The sequence below is a fragment of the Bufo bufo genome, chromosome 1 (assembly GCF_905171765.1).
Source record: "Bufo bufo chromosome 1, aBufBuf1.1, whole genome shotgun sequence".
Lineage (NCBI taxonomy): Eukaryota > Metazoa > Chordata > Amphibia > Anura > Bufonidae > Bufo > Bufo bufo.
In genome coordinates this window covers 685,943,005-685,965,391 of record NC_053389.1, presented here as the reverse complement: position 1 = coordinate 685,965,391, position 22,387 = coordinate 685,943,005, and positions in this window count along the sequence as shown.

Below are 22,387 nucleotides of genomic sequence, written 5' to 3'. Positions count from 1 at the left end.
AGACAGGGAGGTGATTACCTATACTTTGGATAAAATATTGGAACTACATGGGGGGGGGGTAAAATATCAGTTACTTCCACTTACTTAGGTATGAGGCAGGAGATGGCCTTACCTAATAGATCCTTGTGTTTCTCTAGCTGATCTACTGAACTGAATGATACTGGGTTAGATCTTAAAATCAAGAGGGGTTTGCATCTTGTACGTAGACATATAAAAATCATCCATAGAGCCATTTATGGTTTTAATTTACCACCACACCCTGACAAGCCGGATAGGTTGACCAACTATCCTAAATGTGCAGAGGCCAAAACTGATTTATTTCACGGTGTGTGGCTGTGTCCGAGGATTAGAAAGATATGGGAGGGAGTCTCCAAGATGTTTCATGATATGTGGGGTTGGAGGGTTCCCCTGAGGCCCCAGTTGTCTCTTTTCCATTATGAAGAGGGTGATGACCCAATTTTATCCCTTCCTCGGTTGTTCCATTCTGTGAGTTTCATTTCCAAGAGATGTATTTTATAGAGATGGTTACAAATAGATCCATCACATTATAACAGATCAAATGAAGTGTCTCTTGCATATTGAACGATTAGAAACAGAAAGACTCAAGGACAAGTGTACCAAAGGTTTTTTTTAACAAATGGAGATGTTTTAATCTTACTTATATAACTGATTCTGACATACAGAATCTCATACAAGCTTTTTCTTTAGAATGATACCTTAAGGAGCAGTTGAGGGGAGATTGGGTAGACTGCTTCTTTTGGGCGATCGGGATAGCGGGGCCTTGGGAGACACCTGAAGGCAATAATGCCCTTTGTCATCAGATGATTTTTGTGTATCTTTGTCCACTGATGAGCGTCTAGCAAATGTCTAAATTACTTATTATCTATAGGCCCTGATATTGTTTGTGTTATTGTTAAAGGGGTTATCCCATGACTAATGCAAAAAATGAAAATCAGACATCATATAATACATGACAATCTCTAGCAAGGTTAGAACCAGCCCTGTACCTCACATGGGTCCAGAGATCTCCACATTCATTGCTTTGCTAGATTTATATCAAGCTGAAAGCTCAAGGGGAGTGTCTTTTCTGCTGCAGCTAAGGGGGGCGTGTCTCAGCTCTCCCTATCACAGCTCAGGAGGCAGTTGAAGGATGAAACTGAGCATGTGTGGCCTTCTAAGTGAGCAGGTCAAAGAAATAATAAGAAAAAAAACAGCAGGTGGCGCTACACAGATAAATTTTATTGAATAACTCAGTGGCTAAGCAAAATTTTTAATTACATGCAATTACAAAAGTATTCAGATCCAGGTGCTGGTTTGAAAACTGTAGAATATTATTCGTGGGACAACCCCTTTACCGTGATGTTCTTGATTTTGTCAATGTTATTAGAAAATGGATAAACCAATTTAAATTTTTTTTATAAATACAACATTCCCTACATTCTTCACTGATATACCGTAGCTCATAAAACATGAGTGCATTCAGAACGTCTTCAGACCCTTTTACTTTTTTCATATTTTGTTATCTTGTGGCCTTGTACTGAATTTTTTTTTAAAAGTCTACATTTTCCCCATCTTTCTGCACACAATACCTGATAATGACAAAGTGAAAACGGAATGTTCAAAATCTTTGCTAATTTATTAAAAAGGAAACACCCATACAGCATAATGCTGCCACCACCATGCTTTACTGTAGGGATATACAAGGCCCTTCTCCCCCGATTATTTAGTTTGGTGAAGTGGTCAGCTCTAGGAAGAGTCCTGTTATTTCAAACTTCTTCCATTTAAGAATTATGGAGGCCACTGTGCTCTTGGAAACTTTCAGTGCATCAGGAATGTTTGTACCCTTCTCCAAATCTGTGCCTCCACACAATCCTGTCCCTAGGCTCTACAGACAGTTCTTTCCTCCTCAAGGCTTGGTTTTTGCTCTGATATGCATTGTCAGCTGTGAGACCTTATATAAACAGGGGTGTATCTTTCCAATCATGTCCAATCTACTGAATTTACCACAGGCAGACTCTGATCAAGGTGTAGAAACATCTGAAGAGAAATGGAAGGCCCCCAGAGCTAAATTTCAAGTGTCATAGCAAATAGTCTTATACATAATGTATGTCTATGCAAAATTTAGGTTTTTCCTTTTTAATAAATTTATGAACATTTCTAAAATGTTGTTTTTACTTTCTTATTAAAAGGGGATATAGTAAAGATTGATGGGGAAAAATTTGATTTTGTTTTTAATTTTAGCACAAGACCGCAACATAAAATGTGAAAAAAGTGAAAGGGTGTGAAGACTTTTTGAATGCACTGTACAACCAGGCATGTCAAACCTCTTAGGGCACTCCAGATAGAAAGACAGGAATTGTACTGGTCATATACAACCTGTTTTACGGGACTAACTTCACTAAAATATATTTTTGGCGTTCAGATAGGGATTAAGTTGAACATGAACTCATATGTACAGTATTTGGTGGCAATGGACCAAAGTTATGGATCACCAATCGGCCAGCCTGCTGACATCTACTTTGTTTTCCCAAAGACAGCTGTATATTTTATATATATGGTAATTATACCTAAACCACAGAAACAACATGTTCAGAAATGAAGCCTAAACACAATAAATAAGTTTACCAAAAGGTACATTGACTTTCATAAGTAAGCCTTGTCCACTTACCTGGGATCTAATGTCCACACAGTCTGGCAGCTCTTACAAAGATTTGCTGCTGCTCAGTTCTCAGTTCTATCAAATTTGCTTGCTGTGTATTACCAATGGACAGCCCTTTGCCAATCTGAAAAGAAAAGACAAGTAGGAGTGACAGGGGTCTGGCAGACAATGTGAGGCTCTCATACCTCCTATTGATCATGATGGAGCTTAGTGTCATCTGCTGTCAACTGCAAGCTGGACAACAGAAGGGAAGGCGGGCAGACCCATAGGGGGGAATTATCAAGCCCTGCACTGAAGTGTTTAGTGACTTTTTGAGGTTATGTGCAAATATCTAGCAATGTTTTGTATTTTTACATCACTCACTCTAGTTTTGAAAAGTTTGTAGAAAAGTGGGCATGGTTAACTATGTTAATGAGTTTCACTCCAGATTTATCACTTGGACTTTTTTAAGCAGTCACAAAAAAAAGTCCCAAAGCATCTCCATAAGGCTTCTTGCAAACGACCGTATGGCCTTTTCGGCATTATTGCTGTCCGCAAAAAACGGATCCGCAAAAAATATGGTGACGTCCGTGTGCATTCCGTTTTTTGAGGAACGGAACAGCTGGCCCCTAATAGAACAGTACTATCCTTGTCGGTTATGCGGACAATAATAGAACATGTTCTATCTTTGAACGGAACGGAAAAACGTAAATATGGAAACGGAAGGCATATGGAGTACCTTGTTTTTTTTGCCGATCCAATGAAATGAATGGTTCAATATAAGGACCGTGTACGGAATGCAAAAACGGAACGGAAACAAAAACAAAAAAAACGTTTGTGTGCAAAAGGCTCCATTCAGATGTCCGTAGTACATTGAGAATCCGCAATACATCCAGCCGGCACCCCCATAGAAATGCCTATTCTTGTCCGCGGACTAGGTCAAACCGGTTGGGTGGACCAGTGGGTCCACACACACTGCCAGTAACATATGATAATTAACCCAGTGATAGTGTTTGTGATGTACTATTAGTAGTTTATTGTGAGGGCATGTAAAGAAAGATTTCACACACTTTTAGCTCTGGACTATCTTCTATGACTATGTGTGTCGCCAAAAAGAAATTCTCTTCTATTCAATTTCTGTAAACAACTCTGTTTCATTAGCAGGTCCATTCAAAAAGAACAAAAGATGTCTCTTTAAGAATTCCAGACTCCTCGGTTGTATCTGTTCTATTACTATGGAGAACGGGGAACTTCAGCTAATTGGCAATGATGTTAATGCTTCATTTTCCAATTCTAAGGCCTGGTTCACATCTGTGTTATGAACTCCGGCCCTCTGATCCAGTCAGTGTAACCGGCATATATGCTGGCCGGACATAAAAATATACTACACTCAGCATTTTTTGTCCAGCCGAAAGCCAGCATGTACGCCGGAAAGTGTCTGGATCCCTGATGGATCCCATTACAGCGAATAGGGATCTGGAGGTGTACGGTGGTATCCGGCTATGTCAATGAACAAGGATCATTGTTATCACACAACAAACAATTTAGAAATTCACAATAAACTAGAATACAAACACCTTACATACAAACATAGAAGTTATAACAGGACTAATTTGTATTCTTAAAGTGCCTATCTAATTTGGATAATCACAAACTAGCATGTATTAGTGGCGCGTTCGGCTATTTTCGGCAGTCCCATTGAAATGAATGGGAATCGTACTGCGGCCACTACTCCATTCAATGGGGCTGTTTAGCTTTCCATTCTTCTGATCTGTCAGAAAAAAACTGATCTGTTTTGAGCATCAGTTATAATCAGTTTGCATCCCTTCGATTAGACTGCTGAAGTTCACATGACATGTGAACGTGGCCTAAGAAAATTGCAACAATCCTTCTACCTAATTAATCCATTGCAAATATAAATTATGATAATTCTGAGAATCTATCTCTCCATATCTATCTATATATCTATCAATCTATCTATCAATATCTATATCTATCTATCTATCTATCTATCTCCTATCTATCTATCTATCTATCTATCTATCTTATTCTGTCTATTCATCTAGCTAGCTATCTCCCCAAAAAAATTACAATTTTTTGTGACTTTTAAACAAGTGTTTGTATTAGTGTGTGTGTCAGTTCAGTCGGAGATTCTGTCCTGCCAAAAGTACTTTTTCTCACGTCAAAAATAACTGATCTCTGACGGAAGTGACACAAACTGATCATAACTGATGCTCAAAATAACGGATCAGTTTTTTATTTTCTGTTCTTCTAACGGATTCGAGGAATGTAGATTTAGACAGTGATGTGAATCCGGCCTTACTGAAGGACCTTTTTAAACTCTCATTAGCAGTGCCCCCTACCTCCCTCCATACATTGGACAAGAGGTAGGTACAGGGGGCTGTTTTAGGTTGGGTAGGTGGCAGTTATGAGTAAAAATATTAATTTAAAGCAGTGTCCAAGCAGCTGATGATGTCAAAATCCAATGAGTATTTTTATTTAAAGCATTGGTGAAGAAATGGAAAGAGATGTGAAATGGATAAGGAGAGGAGGTGGAGCTACAATGAGAAATGATTGTTTTCAGTACTAAACAAATGAATCTTTAATAAGGAAAGGTTCACAATGAGTTTTTTGGAGGAGGTTTGAGGCAAATTTTCTTGCAGTTTTTCAGCCAAAGCCAGAGGTAGATTTGAGAGGAATTGAAAACATCAAAGAAGGACTTATACTTCTTCTTTCTGTTGGAAAATCTGCCTTAAAACCTCCTCCAAAAAACTCTGCGTGAACCTATCCTCAGAGGGATGGGCACAATTTGAAACTCCTGTGTTGCGGACCAAGAAGGCTTGTTCCACTCTTGACTCCCACTATAACAATAATGTAAAGGACAAGGGAATTACATTTTTCTGTTGTTGGCCCTAGATCCATCAACAGGCTTCAAACATTTACAATAGCCTGCTCTACACTGGCAATCTCATATGTATGGCCCCCTAGGACTTATTACTGCTATAAAAGTAATAATAACAGTCTATAGTCTGCTGACCACTCCAGGAACAAAAAAACATATTTTTACTGAATTTGTCAATCCTCGGTTAGGTTTACATGTTACAAATGAGTTGTAGTTGTTACAGCGGTGGTTCATGCCAACCAACCTCCTGCTCACCCTGAGAAAGCATGGGCACTGTCCTACTCCTTCAATCCTGCATTCTGATGGTCCAGGCCTGCCGATCTTCTACTCCTCCTTCCTGGTGAGCTACGGGCTTCAGCCTGCTTTCTGTCAGCACTGCCTCTTTTCCCCTACGACGCATGTTTCCCCTGGCTCTTAAAGGGCAGGCACACCTTCCCCTGTGGTAGTTCTTACAAATGTGTGCTGTATAGGTTCATTTGCCCATGTACCAACTTCTACCTGTTTCTTGGATTTTGATCCTTTGCTGCTTGTTCTGACTTCTGCCTGATCTCCATACTGACCCTGAACTGTCTACCCTGACCTTGGACAGTTTACTGGATTGCATATACTCTGCCTACCCTGATCTTGGCCTGTCCCTTACTGCAGTTTTGCCTGATCCTTCGGTGTTTCACACCAGTGTCTCTTAACCTTTATGGGTCAGCAGTCACTTGGACACAGACTACTCTGAGAGGTAACGGCCTGGTGGTTCCCTTGGAGCAAAGCCCAAATCCCTGTATAGTGGCTAAAGGGTGAATACCGGGGGAACTTAGAAAACACTCTTGGGAGTGGCCCTAAGCCAAGTGAGACAGTAGGTCCACACCCGCTGCTTAACGGCGGTAAAAAAAAAAAAATATTTGTGTTTTTGTGATGTAAGTAAAACACATTTAACACGTTTCACCTACTGTATATAATACATGTGGGCAATTACCACATCACAAAACCATGGTCAATTGCGCGGAAAAAAAAAGAATTTTAATTGTAGTTTATGTTGCAGTTTTTTACTGCAATGTGTAAACATAGCCTTCAGGTTTTCTTTTACACAGATTTGAAATTCTTTGGTGTAAAGCACAAACCTAGAGCAGACCAAACCTTATCATGACTTGTGCACAAGATGGGTTTCATGGGGAGAATACTGTAGTAAGATAATGTAAAAATAATGAGCAGACAACCTTTTCAGCAATCCAGTGAAACTGTAGTCTGCTCTCAGAGAGGACCTGTAACCGCATGTAATATATGTGTTAGCAACTAGTTGCATTCCCTATGTAATAACAATTTGGGAGCTTCTGTTCTTATGACTCTATGTTGAATCATTTGTTTACTATTCCATCTAGAAGTTTATGGCTGAATTCCTAATAGCTTGCAAAGCTTGCAATGAAGTCCAGGTGGGTGTCACCAGTTAGGGGGTGTCCCTGCACAGCCTTACACTATTCAATCAGTGCTGCCAGTGTAAGACTGTGCAGGGACACACCCTAACTGGTATCACCCATCTGGACCTTCATTACAAACTGCTAGTAATTCATTAATAACATCTAGCAGGAATAAAAAAGGAATGGCACAACATACAGTCATAAGAATACAAAACACAACGCAAACATTGATTATATGAACTAATTCCCTACTTGCTATATATATGAATAAGGGGCACTTAGCAAATATATATTGATTCAAATCACTTGAGCCCATCTACCACAGCAAGGTGACCTCTTTCAGATGGGACCCTACTTAATCACTCCTCTCTGTGTGCCAACTGGCTTGAAATGAATTCAGAGAGAACAGGTTCCCACTATATACTGCACTAATTAAAATCATCCTATGGGAAAGATGGGTTTGTTAGGAGTGCACAACCAAGATGGAGGCACCCACACCTCCAAATGCATGCTGCAAAAACGAAATACAAAATTAGTCAGCACATTCTGTAAGGTGTAACATGTGCGCAGGTGTGCGACGCCGTGGCTGAGAATACGAAACACAACACAACAGAAGCTGTGGGCACAAATCATTTTGATCAAATTATACTTGCCATGCACCTCACATTCATTTATATAGTGCATATAGTGCATATAGCATTAGTTCATATATTCAGTGTTTGCAGATAGATTCATTGTTTTGGGGCAGCAGATACCTGTTTACACAGTCCAATCTGCTGCCCAGAAATTATGATTTAGGTGTCAGCATAATTGATTATTTTACCTGATGAACTAGGGTGATCGGTTGCACTTTTACATGGTCTGATTCTTAGGAGCAGGTGTTTGTATGGATGTTTGTTCCTGATAATCTGCCATGTAATAGTCCCGTGTAAAGAGACCTCAGCGTTATGCCATCTTTGCAACAGAATTTTGTGCCACACCTCTTTTCTGCTAAGCCCTAACTCTTCAGTTGGAAAAGCATAGCGAATTATTATTTTTGGCTTATTTACTTAATAAATATGTCTAAAATGAGATGCTAAATTTTGGTGCAAATTATGCCAAAATTTAGGTGTAGTCACACATGTAAATGTGGCCCACTGTATTATGCCTAGTGCTGGCCTTAAAGTGGTTGTCCAACCATAAGAACTTATCCTCTTTCCACAGGAGGGGATATAGCTATCTGGTGAGGGTGCAACTGCTGGGACCCCGACGGATTCCAAGAATGAGTTGTCGGCTGGTGGGAACTGGGAACTTAAAGTGTCGCTGGAAAACAAAACTAAAAGTGGGTCCAAATTGACAGAAGGCGGGAAAACATAAGTAGCAATACGATAGTGCAAAATACCATCCTACCACAATGATATACCTTACTAAAGCACAATATATTGCCCCAAAAGTTGTCCCTCTGAATTGGCCATCAACAGCTGCCATTTTCTGTCCTCCTCCAGTTGTCTCTGAATAAGATATGGAGCAGGGGGCTTTGGAGGTGAGGTGTGGGCTACAACAGTTGAATTCAGGAGGGCATGTTTGGTCGCTGGCCAGGTACATGAGTACCTGATTCTCACAATGTTAATTACCGCTGAGAGCTCATTATGTATCTGCCCAGTGGCAGAGAGGAGGGCTTGAGCAGGCCCCTAGGCATCGGCCCACAGGGAAATTTCCCTGCAAGGTCTATGGCCAATCGACCCGTGGGTGTCGGAATCCCGGGAGTGAAGGGAGTGGTGACATCAATGCAGCTCTCTCAACTCTAGGGGAATTATGAAAAGCCAAATACTGCACTCTGCTATCAATGTCCCTTGGATTTAAATGGAGCAGCAGCAGACATTTGGGACTCCAGCACCTCATTCATTCTGAAGATAGGGAATAAGTTCTAAAGGAGGGACAACCGCTTTAAGGAGTGATGCATGATTTCTATGTGTCTCAGGCCTTACACTATACACTTACCTAAAGAATTATTAGGAACACCTGTTCTATTTCTCATTAATGCAATTATCTAGTCAACCAATCACATGGCAGTTGCTTCAATGCATTTAGGGGTGTGGTCCTGGTCAAGACAATCTCCTGAACTCCAAACTGAATGTCAGAATGGGAAAGAAAGGTGATTTAAGCAATTTTGAGCGTGGCATAGTTGTTGGTGCCAGACGGGCCGGTCTGAGTATTTCACAATCTGCTCAGTTACTGGGATTTTCACGCACAACCATTTCTAGGGTTTACAAAGAATGGTGTGAAAAGGGAAAAACATCCAGTATGCGGCAGTCCTGTGGGCAAAAATGCCTTGTGGATGCTAGAGGTCAGAGGAGAATGGGCCGACTGATTCAAGCTGATAGAAGAGCAACGTTGACTGAAATAACCACTCGTTACAACCGAGGTATGCAGCAAAGCATTTGTGAAGCCACAACACGCACAACCTTGAGGCGGATGGGCTACAACAGCAGAAGACCCCACCGGGTACCACTCACCTCCACTACAAATAGGAAAAAGAGGCTACAATTTGCACAAGCTCACCAAAATTGGACTGTTGAAGACTGGAAAAATGTTGCCTGGTCTGATGAGTCTCGATTTCTGTTGAGACATTCAAATGGTAGAGTCTGAATTTGGCGTAAACAGAATGAGAACATGTATCCATCCTCTGATGGCTACTTCCAGCAGGATAATGCACCATGTCACAAAGCTCGAATCATTTCAAATTGGTTTCTTGAACATGACAATGAGTTCACTGTACTAAAATGGCCCCCACTGTCACCAGATCTCAACCCAATAGAGCATCTTTGGGATGTGGTGGAACGGGAGCTTCGTGCCCTGGATGTGCATCCCTCAAATCTCCATCAACTGCAAGATGCTATCCTATCAATATGGGCCAACATTTCTAAAGAATGCTATCAGCACCTTGTTGAATCAATGCCACGTAGAATTAAGGCAGTTCTGAAGGCAAAAGGGGGTCCAACACCGTATTAGTATGGTGTTCCTAATAATTCTTTAGGTGAGTGTATATAGTACAGTGTTTCTTTGACTTTTTTTCAAGCAGATACAATAAGATTTTTAAAGTAATCTATCAATTAATTAATGTTATATATGAGCATATTTGGATATCCTATACTAGCCTAGAATATGTACCCTACATATACACATGGACATTTTTCAGTCATACTATGCAGCCATGAAGTGTCAAACTTCAAGCATTCTATCTGTGCCAAATCAGGAAAAAAGCCTGTTTTGTGCTTGCTGTGTAGAAAGTAGGGTAGCCATGTCCTGACTGGCTCTATTGTTTTTGGGCTTACTAGTGTGACTCATTTGCAGACAAGGGAAATAGACAAAATGAGTTCAGATGTCACCTCAGAGAAGTGGAATAATTGGAACATTATCTCCATGTGTTCCTGAAAAAAAAATCAGGACATAATAACTATGGTCTATTTTGTTAATGCTACTATTGGTGGATGATGGGAAATTAATTACTGCCACTCAAAGAATATGTGGTGGAGATGCATAAAAGAGGTATAGCTATTCAGTCACGCAAGTTATGTTATATGGGAGCTGACTGCTGAGACTGTGGCCATTATAGACAATGAAGAGACCCAAAATTCAGTTCTCAACTGTAGAGAAGGATCCATAAAATGGGTGTATCAGAAACAGTCAAGGGCAATCATTCTTGACAACAGAATGTTCGAAATCTTTGCTAATTGAGTAACCTTTGATGACATCTGTCATTCATATACAACGGATGTTGTCTCTTTAAAGATGGGGCCCACTCTGAAATGAAGTGAGCACCATAGCCGCCTGTTTCACACCGCAAACCACCAGGGTTAATGTCTGAGATCAGTGATAACACCGATTGCAGACATTTACCCATCAGATGCAGTGGTCAAATGTGACCATGGCATCTGAAAGGTGGAAAACCAAGGAGTGCTGTGCTCCACGGGCTGCAATGCCTTCCCCTCATTGAGATTGGGGAAGGTGTTCCTTAGTAGTAATAATGAACCTGTACAAGGCTACCAGGCCTATTACAGGAATATTCAAATTCCAAAAACTGAATAAAAAGCTATTAAAATGTCATGCACACCCCAAGTAAAAAATTGAAACACAAAAACAAAAAATCGTCATGTACACAAAAGGTTAACAAGTTAAGACTAAAATATTGCATTGACATAAGTATTCAGACCCTTTACTCAGTACTTTGTAGAAGCACCTTTGGCAGCATCCGGTCTTCTTGGGTATGATGCCACAACTTTGCACACCTGGATTTGGGGATTTTCTACCATTCTTTTCTGCAGATCCTCTCAAGCTTTGTAAGATTGGATGGAGGCTGTCAGCCCTTTTTGGGTCTCTCCAGAGATGTTCGATTAGGTTCAAATCAGAGGTCTGGCTGGTCCACTCAAGTATATTCACTGAGTTGTCCCTAAGTCACTCGTGTGTTGTCTTTTCTTGGCTGTGTACTTGGGTCATTGTCATGTTGGAAGGTGAACCTTCATCCCAGTCTGAGGTCCAGAGAACTCTGGATCAGGTTTTCATTAAGAATATCTCAGTACTTTGCTCAATTCAGCTTTCCTTCAACCCTGACCAGTCTCCCTGTCCCAGTTGCTGAAAAATACCTCCACAACATGATGCAGCCACCAACATGGATCACTGTAGTGATGGTAATGGGCAGGTAATTAACAGTGACTGGTTTTCTCCAGGCGCTGATATCCGGGACAGAAATACCAGCGCTGTAGTGCTACGGTGCTCTGATTGGGCGGGTGCAGGAGCTGCGCCCACACGATCAGTTGCAGGGGTACTGCAGTCACTGATAGCCGGACCCCTGCTGTATACGCAGGCATTGGTGAAAACACTGATGCTGGCGCATTAACTCTTGTATGGCTGCGGTCAGTGCTGAGCACGTGTGGGTAGCCATCGGGTCGCCGCGCTGCTGTGACGGGGACCTGATGGCAAGGAAGGCAGCCCGATGCCTTCCTTAATCATCATGGCTGCCTTCCTTGACAACCTGTAAGATTCAGCCTCCTGGATCTCACAGGCAAGCTGGCTGAAGTGTATTACATTGTGCAATACAACTTACAGCTAATGCATCACAACACAGAAGTATTGTGATGTATTGTAAAGGGGATCAGAGTACCAAAAGTTGAAGTCCCAGAGTGGGACAAAAAATAAAGTTAAAAAAAAAGTTTAAGAAATAAAGTTTTTAAAAAAAAATTTTTTAAGTTTCAAGTAAGAAAAAGTATCCTTTTCCCAAAATAAAGTAAAAAAAGATATTGTAAAAAACTAGGGAAAAAGAAAAGTAGACATATTAGGTATCGCCGCGTCCATATCGACCGGCTCTATAAAAATATCACATGACCTAACCCCTCAGGTGAACGTAGTAAAAAAAATTAAAATAAAAACTGTGCCAAAAAAGCGATTTTACATTACAAAAAGTGTAATACCAAGCGATCAAAAAGTCTTATGTACCCCAAAAGGGTACCAATCAAACCGTCATCTCATTCTGCAAAAAATGAAATAAAAACTGTGCCAAGAAAGTCATTTTTTTGTCACCTTAAATCACAAAAAGTGTAATAGCAAGCGATCAAAAAGTCATATGCACCCCAAAATAGTGCCAATCAAACCGTCATCTCATCCCAAAAAAATATTACCCTACCTAAGACAATTGCCCAAAAAATAAAAAAAACTATGGCTCTCAGACTATGAAGACACTAAAACGTTATTAGGTATTGCCACGTCCATAACGACCTGCTCTATAAAAATATCACATGACCTTACCCCTCAGGTGAACGTAAAAAAATTAAAATAAAAACTGTGCCACAAAAAGTGTAATACCAAGCGATCAAAAAGTCTTATGTACCCCAAAATGGTACCAATCAAACTGTCATCTCACCCTGCAAAAAAATAAACCCATAACTAAGACAATCGCCCATAAAAAAAATAGGGCTCTCAGAAAATGGCAAAACAAAAACAAGATTTTATTCTGTTCAAAAATGATTTCACTGTGTAAAACTTAACAAAAATAAAAATATAGATATATTAGGTATTTCCACGTCCATATCAACCTGCTCTATAAAAATATAACATTATATGCCCCCTCAGGTGAATGGTGTAAAAAAAATAAAAAAGAAACTATGGCAAAACAGCCTTTTTTTTCAACCTTGCCTCACAAAAAGCTTAATACCAAGCGATCAAAAAGTCTTATGCACCCCAAAATGTTACCAATCAAATCGTCACCTCATCTCGCAAAAAATAAAGCCCCACATAAGACAATCACTTTAAAAATAAAAACCAATGGCACCCATAAACCTATCCATCATCTGCGCTACAAAACCCTCCAAGAGTCCTGCCATGTGCCCTCACAGCAGTTCATCACCACATATGGGGTGTTGCTGTATTCAGGAGAAAATGGGTAACAAATTATGGGGTGCTTTTTCTTCTGTTACCCCTTGTTAAAATGGAAAATTTGGGGCTAAAGCAATATTTTATTGGAAGAAACAAATTTTTTCATATTTACAGCCAAGTGTTTCCAAATTCTGTAAAACGCTTAGGGGGTCAAAATGGTCAGTACCCCCTTAATATATTCTTTAAGGGGTGTAGTTTGCAAAATAGGGTCACTTTTTGAGGTTTTCTACTGTAGGGGTACATCAGGGTCTCTTCAAATACAAAATGGTGCCTAAAAACCATTCTAGCAAAATCTGCCTCCAAAATCCATATGGCGCTCCTTTCCTTCTGACCACTACCACGTGCCCATAGAGCAGTTTACCACCACATATGGGGTATTTCTGTAAACTGCAGAATCAGAGTGATGTATATTGAGGTTTATTTTGCTGTTAACCCTTGCTGTGTTGCAAGAACAAATTGATTAACATAAAAAATCTACCAAAAAAGTGAAATTTTGAAATTTCACCTCCATTTTTCTTTAATATTTGTGGAAAACCTCAAGGGTTAACAAAGTTTGTAATATCAGTTTTGAATAATTTGAGTGGTGTAGTTTCTAAAATGGGGTCATTTATGGGTGGTTTCCATTACGTAAGCCCCTCAAAATCACTTTATAACTGAATTGGTGCTCAAAAAATGGTTTTGGAAATTTTGTTGAAAATCTGAAAAATTGCTTAGGAACTTCTAAGCCTTCTAACGCCCTAAAAAATTTAAATGACATATACAAAATGATGCCAACATAAAGTAGACATATGGGGAATGTAAAGTAATAAAAAATTTTAGAGGTATTACTATCTATTATAAAAGTAGAGAAATAGAAATTTGTAAAAAATAAATAAAAAAAGTATACATATTAGGTATTTTTTTGGTAAATTTGGTACTTTTTTAATAAATAAAAATGAAATATTTTGACTCAATGTTACCACTGTCATGAAGTACAATATGTGACGAGAAAACAATCTCAGAATGGCTTGGATAAGTAAAAGCGTCCCAAAGTTATTACCACACAAAGTGACATGTCAGATTTGCAAATATCGGCCTTGAATTTAAGGTGAAAAGTGGCTCGGTAGTGAAGGGGTTATATATGATCAAGAGAAATGGGAGGACCCCAGAACTAAATACTTATGTCCGTGCAAAATTTTAGCTTTTCCTTTTTAATAAATTTGCGAGAATTTCTAAAATGCTGTTTCTGTATTGAGTGCAGATTCATTGGGGAAACTTTCCATTTGTTTTTATTTTAGCATAAGGCCGCAATATAACAAAATTTGAAAAAAGTGAAAGGGTCTGAGGACTTTCTAAATGCACGGTAGAAGGTAAGTTGAAAAAAGACATATGTCCATCAACCTGAACCAGGATATGAAAGAGGACAGGCGCTCCTGTGTGCCTTCTCGCAGCTTACCAAACACTGTTGTTTGAAAATTTAGCACAAACCATCGTTCAGGATGTCCGACAGCAGACTCCTCTCTGCAGAAAATGTGGCCAGGTTGGAAAATGTCAATTATTCAAATTACTAGTGTGTGTATAACACATTTCCAAGATTCAGTACTGCACGATGCAACATTCAGGCCTCTTGCACACGAACGTGTGCGCCCCGTGGCCGTGCTGCGGCTCGCAAATTGGGGGCTGCAATGCACGAACACCCACCGTGGGGCAGCCGCAGCGGATCGCAGACCCATTCACTTTAATGGGTTCGTTATCCGGCTGTTCCGCAAAAAGATAGGACATGTTCTATCTTTTTGCGGAACGGAAGTATGGAACGAAACCCCACGGAATATTTAGTGCTTCCATAGGGTTCCGTTCCGTGCTTCCGTTACGCAGCATTCCGCACCATTCCGCATCTCCGTTTTTGCGGACCCATTAAAGTGAATGGGTCCGCATCGGTGATGCAGAATGCACACGGAACGGTGCCCGTGTGTTGCGGATCCGAAAATGCGGTCCGCAATACGGCTATGGAGCGCACACCCTTGACTTCACTATTTTATGGTCCTCTGTGGTGATGACACATCCTACAACCCATAAAACTACCCATTATTGATCCAGGCAAGGAGACATTGGTAGATCATACACACTACTGAAGTACTGTTTCTATATGGATTATATTACAGTTGCAATAAAATCCCTACTGGTCTTCTCAGTGAGGATAAATGATTGTTCTACTGCATACATGTAGGAAGAGGACTGAAAATAGACACTAGCACGCTCTAAACTAGTACACACATCTAAATTCACTGTCAGGATAGCAACTACCGTCACACACAAACAGGGATAGTGCAGCCCGAACACTGTCCGGACTATCCCTACCTACCTGCATAGTCACCCTAGGCAGTGACCCCACAACTGGATGACAGTCCCTATACTGCAATACATGAAGGGTGACACACAAACAGGGACAAACAGACAAACAAGAGAGTAGTCATACGGGAAAATGGTCAAATGCCAGTTGGACGATACAGGGGCAAACGAGAAAACCAAAACACACCAAAAAGTCAGAAATAGGAGATCAATACCATACCAAACACCAGAAGCCAAAACCGTAGTCATAATACCAAATTCAGAGATCCAAAGCCTGGGGAGCCTTCAATAATGTAAGGAGCCAGTAGGGGGAGCCACAGGACGAGAAATCCACCAGCACCTGTAGATGAAAGTGCCAGCCTTTTATACAAATGGAAGGCAGCTCACGCCGACATGCCCGAACTCCGGGTGGAGCTGCCACCTGCAGGCTCTCACGTTCAGGAGCCCCGGTGCACCTCCTCATTGGTCCAGGGCTCTGAAGTCAGCGAAGGACGCCCTGCAGCCGGGGGAACCATAACATTCACATTTTCTGTGCCTTCTTACTTTTCACATAATGAATGTTGATGGAAATAATGTTGGGGCTAGTAATAATAATGTAAGTTTGTTTTGTGGAAAGAATACAAATTTCTAGTGAAGGGAGTGAGAAAATTGTGGCATGAACACGACAGACTGTAAAACACATACAGTCGCGTGCATGAGGCCTTATACACAATAGGCTTGGGGCTACTAACAAGTATTTGCCCCCTTACGCATTTTCTCCTAGTATTGCATTTTTGTTACACTGAATAGTTTCAGATTTTTTTTTAAACGTCTGTTAGCATCAGATCTACAATTATTAAGATGGGCATGCCTCTTAGTCATTTTGGCGCATCTGTGCAGGTCTGTGCACCAGAAACTGAAATCTACACAAAAAAAGAGCTGTGTATATAGTATAATCTATGTCATTTTCCTGGCGTAAATTATAATAAATCAGGCAGGTAAGCTATGCCAGACCCTGCACTGCTTACTCCCTGACATCCTCTTTTTAGAAAACTGTGAGCTGGGAGCAAAGCCCCAAAACAAGGCAAAATTGTGCACATGTAGGGTGTGCGCCAAACTTTGTGACTTTTTGATACCAGTTTTCTGGCATACAATGTCCCCTATAATTCCTATTTTCAGGTTAAGCACATACCGGTAAGTAACTTAAATGGACTATATTTCTACATTAGGGCTGCAATTCCTGACCTAACCTCAGGTAGTATGTCCGACTCCTGAACTTTCAGCATTAGGCCTCCTGCACAATGCACGAACACCGACTGCGGGGCAGCCGCAGTGAATCGCGGACCCATTCACTTTAAAGGGTCCACGATCCGCCCGTTTTGCAAAAAGATAGTACATGTTCTATCTTTCTGCAGAACGGAAGTACGGGACGAAACCCCACAGAAGCACTCTGTAGTGCTTCCGTAGGGTTCCGTTCCGCACCATTCTGCATCTCCGGATTTGCGGACCCATTCAAGTAAATGGGTCCGCATCCATGATGCGGAATGCCCACGGAACGGCGCACGGGTATTACGGATCCACAAATGCAGTCCGCAGTACGGCAACGGGCAGCACATGTTTATGTGCAGGAAGCCTTATAGGCATACATGATGCTATTAGCTTGGGTCATTAAACCTGTGGTCACATTACAGCCATCTGATTCAGCCCTACTAATGAATTTCTAAACAAACTGTAAGGCCCCTTTCACACGGGCGAGAATTCTGCGTGGGTGCAATGCGTGAGGTGAACACATTGCACCCGCACTGAATCCGGACCCATTCACTTCAATGGGGCTGTGCACATTAGCAGTGATTTTCACACATCAATTGTGCGTTGCGTGAAAATCGCAACAAGATCTATATTGTGCGTTTTTCACGCAACGCAGGCCCCATAGAAGTGAATGGGCCGGCGTGAAAATCGCAAGCATCCGCAAACAAGTGCGGATGCGGTGCGATTTTCACGCATGGTTGCTAGGAGACAATCGGGACCCGATCTTTATTATTTTCCCTTATAACATGGTTATAAGGGAAAATAATAGTATTCTTAATACAGAATGCATAGTACAATAGGGCTGGAGGGGTTAAAAAATAAAAAAATGTGATGAGCGCAGTGACGTCACCAAAGGTCCTTTTCCTCCCAAAGAAGAAGAAAGAAGACAAGCCGGGCTGCACGAACAAGTGGATGAGGTGACTTTAGTTATTATTATTTTTTATCTACACAACACCGATCCCAAACCCGAACTTCTGTGAAGAAGTCCGGGTTCGGATATGGGTACCAAACATGCCGATTTTTCTCACGCGCGTGCAAAACGCATTAAAACACTTTGCACTCGCGCTGAAAAATTGCGCATGTTCCCTGCCTAAGGGTTCGGCTACAAGGCAATCTCAAAAAGCTGTTGCACCCAAGGATGGCAGTGAGATTGCAGTGTGGCAGCGCTAGCATAAAAAATAATGGGGTCACAGCGGGACTCACACGTGTGCGGTGGCACCAGAATTGCAAAAAATCCAACACTGCTGTCCGTATGTCTGTTCCACAAAACAAATAGAACATGTCCTATTATTGTCCGCATTACGGACAAGGATAGGACTGTTCTATGAGGGGCCAGGTGTTCCGTACCGCAAAATACGGAATGCACACAGACATCATCCATATTTTTTGCGGATCCGTGTTTTGCGGACCACAAAATACATAAGGTCGTGTGCATGAGGCCTAAGGGTGCTATTACATTGGTGTTTGCAGGTGGGGGTGGCACTTGCGATTTGCCTTGAATTTCAAGACTGCACCTGGACTTGCTACCACAATGCCATAGCTTGTGTGTCAGTGTCTCCCTTTTAATCATGTTGCAAGTAATGCATTTATAAATGCACCAGTGTTTTATTTCTTTTCGGGACTGATCATGAAAAATGTCTGCTTTCTTCCAGAAAAAACACCACTTGTGTCCATAATTTGTGTCAGGTACAGTATTTCAATTCAAATGAATGGGACTGACAGGCCCATACAACCCCTTGTGCCCATTGCACCACTAAAATACCCATTACACCTACCTAAGAGCTGTATACCGATGCATACGGATTATTCCAGCTAGTGGTAGAAGCTGACAAGCCGACTGCTCCCAATAAAGTTAGTAGTACATTTATAATTTACCTAATTACCGTGTTTAGATTATATGCCACGTCTTAATGACGAGCGGCATAGGCGGTTTACTTCCAGCATGGGGGTGGAAATACAGTATTATACAATGATCTTATTGCTTAGCTGGCTCAATAAATTAGTAAGACCATGGTGGAAATCTCACTCTTACTAGAACTTCCATTTAGACATTAAAAACAAAACCCAAGCTCCTTTTAAATCAGCTCTGTTAATAAAAGGTTCCTCTTGTTCGTAAGAATTAACCTTTGTTTTTTTTCCGTATAAGTAGTTTATGGAAAACTGTTACCCAAGAAACATGTGAGCTTTAAACCAGAGGCAGGCGAATGCTCAGTATTTGCCTTAACCCTGTACTGGCTGTAATATCACAACCAACAGCACAGCTGTCCTCAGGGGTTCTAGCTTTATTTTATTATATTATATTATCCTTTTCCTTGTCTACTGTCACTAAAAGTCTACAATATAGGAAAACATCCTATAACAAAGGCATAAACTTAAAGAGGATGTTAATTAGGGAAAAATCATGGGCAGGATGCTCAGACTGGGTGAAAAAAAAAATAAGTATCCTACTGCTCCTGTTCCAACTCATACTTGGTTTCTTGCTGGCCCTGTCTCGACACAGATTGACAGAGAAGACTTCTTCTGTGTGAGATAGGACCAGGAAGTAGAGACAAGCATGGACCTAGTTAATGTTGGAACAGGAGCAGTGGGGATCGGTGAAATATCACTTGTGTAATTTGTTTTTGAACCCAGAGCCCATAATTTTATCCATGCTGGACCATTTTAAGCCCTTAGGCCCAACGCTAAATCTGTATCAGTGCTCCAACTATTGTGCATCATTTAATCACTTCATATGGGGCACAGGGACTCACTATAGTTACACCCCTGAAATGGATATTTGTATATGATGTACTCAAGACCTGGGGGTATCTACAAAGTTTGGTTTGTTATATAATGTTTGAAATGTTAATGCCATGTACTGTGCACACAGTTGTTCCAGCATGAGCTAGGCAAGGCCAAAGTTAATCATCCTGGCCCAACCCTTTCTGGAGCTTAGGGTGTGGGCACTCTAGACCCCATAGTTCCAGAAGATTGCAGTGAGAGTAGCTGTAGAGAGGGAGGAAGAAGGAGCAGTCTCCATGTGCTCCTCTCCCATATACTCCAGCTCCAAGCCCTGGAGCCTTGGTCACCTCCACGAGCTCTAGGAGATGCAAGCAAGAACTAAAGAAGGTTTTGCATGGTTACACCTAGAGAGAGAGGCAATGCCGTATTTAACTACTTAGCTCATGCATACAGTAGAGAGAGACTCTTCTTAAGTTTCATCTGGCCTGGTCTCTGATTCTTTTAACACCATATGCTGGCCATTGCATTCCCAAAATGTGCCCTGCCTAGCACCCACTTGGAAATTAACACCATGGGCACCGAACCACCATCAGGCAGGGAGCCCACAGCTACAGGGAGTGCCCCAAGGGAACACAGGGTAACCCTCCTTCACGGCACCGACAGCCTGAGTTAGTACATCATGACACATCATCATTAGGGCCACTACCACCCTGAACTACAGTTCCTGATTTCAAAATGAGGATCAAAAATGAATCTTCTGTTGGTGTCACAGCTGCAGAGAGCACCACATCTAGCAATATCAGCTCTGAGGATCTGGATGTTGGCAAGAAAGAGGCTACAGGTACCGACCCGGCCTGAAGCTCTTTCTGCTACTCAAAAGAAGCACTGGAGTCTGAGAGAGGTCATTAAAGTGCGAGACAGATTCGTCCATATTTTGTGTGTGCTGGCCCTACTCTGTCTGCCATAGCCTCTACAACTTTAAGGGACCCCACCGTTAATTTTCAGGTTAAGCAAAACTACCTGATATGTTTACTGCAACGTTTACGTTTTCCACCAAAAGAAAGACTCTGCATACCGGAGCTCTTTGTGTACAGTACATATTATAAGCTACATTTCAAGTATTGTGCCACAAGAAATAGACTCAACCACGTCTGAGCCAGTTCTTTAAGCGACGTTCCAAGAAAATACCCTTTTAGGCCCCTTTCACATGGGCGAGTATTCCACGCGGATGCGATGCGTGAGCTGAACGTATTGCATCCGCACTGAATCATGACCCATTCATTTCTATGGGGCTGTGCACACGAGCGGGGATTTTCACGCATCACTTGTGCGTTGCGTGAAAATCGCAGCATGCTCCTCTTTGTGCGTTTTTCACGTAACGCAGGCCCCATAGAAATGAATGGGGTTGCGTGAAAATCGCAAGCAAGTGCAGATGCGGTGCGATTTTCACGCACGGTTGCTAGGAGACAATCGGGATGGAGACCCGATCATTATTATTTTCCCTTATAACATGGTTATAAGGGAAAATAATAGCATTCTTAATACAGAATGCTTAGTAAAATAGGGATGGAGGGATTAAAAAATAAAAAAAAGTAATTAAACTCACCTTAATCCACTTGATCGCGCAGCCGGCATCTCTTCTGTCTCCTTCTTTGCTGATTGCAGGAAAAGGACCTGTGGTGACGTCACTCAGGTCATCACATGATCCATCACATGATCTTTTACCATGGTGATGGATCATGTGATGGACCATGTGATGACCGGAGTGACGTCACCACAGGTCCTTTTCCTGCAATCAGCAAAGAAGGAGACAGAAGAGATGTTGGCTGCGCGATGAAGTGGATTAAGGTGAGTTAAATTTTTTTTTATTTTTTGTTAACCCCTCCAGCCCTATTTTACTAAGCATTCTGTATTAAGAATGCTATTATTTTCTCTTATAACCATGTTATAAGGGAAAATAATACAATCTACAGAACATCGATCCCAAGCCCGAACTTCTGTGAAGAAGTTCGGGTTTGGGTACCAAACATGCACGATTTTTCTCACGCGAGTGCAAAACACATTACAATGTTTTGCACTCGCGCGGAAAAATTGTGCATGTCCCCGCAATGCACCCGCACATTTTCCCGCAACGCCCGTGTGAAAGAGGCCTAACAAATCTCAGCCACAACATGCCTGGATACTGTGATATCAGGGCCATTTGCCAACACAGAGCACAGACCCAGGTTTTGTTTCCCAGGCTCAAGAACCACACGACTCTAGCGCAGCTGAGCCCTGCAGCAGGTTCATTAAGTTTCATCTGGCCTGGTCTCTGACTCTCTTAAAACCACATGATGGCCATTGCATTTGCATGGGCATTAACAAACTACCATCGGGCAGGAGGCCCACAGCTAAAGGAAGTGCCCCAAGGGAACTAAGGGTGCCACTCCGTCACTGCACAGTCCCCAGGGAGCAACAACCTGAGGGAATACATCATGACACATCATCATCAGGGAAGCTAGCACTCCTATCCTCTGCCCAAGCTCCTCAGGGGCTTGATGCATATACAGTTGTGTTGAAAAAAAGTAGCAGTCAGACATCACTAACCTGATCAATCACTGTTTTTGGTAGAAATGATATTTCTACATGTCAAATAATTTACTAGCAGGTGTAGTAGAGTAATAGAAACCTAACAGTCATGCCATGCATGCTGCTGAT